Source organism: Hemitrygon akajei, chromosome 1 (assembly GCF_048418815.1).
Source record: "Hemitrygon akajei chromosome 1, sHemAka1.3, whole genome shotgun sequence".
NCBI classification, from domain to species: domain Eukaryota; kingdom Metazoa; phylum Chordata; class Chondrichthyes; order Myliobatiformes; family Dasyatidae; genus Hemitrygon; species Hemitrygon akajei.
The window spans coordinates 182,482,323-182,483,120 of NC_133124.1; the positions used below are offsets into that span (position 1 = coordinate 182,482,323).

General features: G+C 61.8%; 1 protein-coding gene across 1 annotated transcript in view; it reads right to left on the minus strand.

Moving 5' to 3' along the window:
* cd79a (CD79a molecule, immunoglobulin-associated alpha) overlaps nucleotides 1–598 on the minus strand; it is a 23,083-nt gene extending 22,485 nt beyond the window's left edge. The window contains exon 1 of the mRNA XM_073055895.1: nucleotides 453–598. The gene's annotated coding sequence lies outside the window, so the exon portion shown is untranslated. The remainder of the gene's footprint in view (nucleotides 1–452) is intronic.
* Nucleotides 599–798: the final 200 nt, after the last annotated feature.

Sequence of the window (798 nt, forward strand, 5' to 3'; positions counted from 1 at the left end):
GGTGTGGAGGGAGCTTCACTCTGTGACTGACCCCGGGAGTGTGTGATGGGACGGTGTGGAAGGAGCTTCACTCTGTGTCTGACCCCGGGAGTGTGTGACGGGACGGTGTGGAGGGAGCTTCACTCTGTGTCTGACCCCGGGAGTGTGTGACGGGACGGTGTGGAGGGAGCCTCACTCTGTGTCTGACCCCGGGAGTGTGTGATGGGACGGTGTGGAGGGAGCCTCACTCTGTGTCTGACCCCGGGAGTGTGTGATGGGACGGTGTGGAGGGAGCCTCTCTCTGTGTCTGACCCCGGGAGTGTGTGATGGGACGGTGTGGAGGGAGCTTCACTCTGTGTCTGACCCCGGGAGTGTGTGATGGGACGGTGTGGAGGGAGCCTCACTCTGTGTCTGACCCCGGGAGTGTGTGATGGGATAGTGTCGAGTCAGGGTTCCCAAACATTTTTTTTTACCCTTTCCAGTAAACGAGGGGTCCGTGCACCCATAGCGATAAACGACCCCAGGCTGTGTGTGACCCTGGGCATGTGTCACGGGACGGAGGGTGTCGATGCGTCGCCCGCCGTCCCAGCAACTCCGATCGGGGGACGGGGAGGCGGAGCGGCCCTCATCAGCTGTCTGGGCTGCCACGTGACCGGTCTGCTCGGAGAGGAAGTCGGGCTGAGCAGCCGCTCTCGACTGCTTCCTGCCGAGACTTCACCAAACTTTGCTGTCAGCTAGATTGAGCGGCGGGACCAAAGGTAAGTTGGCGGGTTTCCAGCTCCTCTTTCCTCGGCCGTGGGACCTATGCGAGGGAGTGGA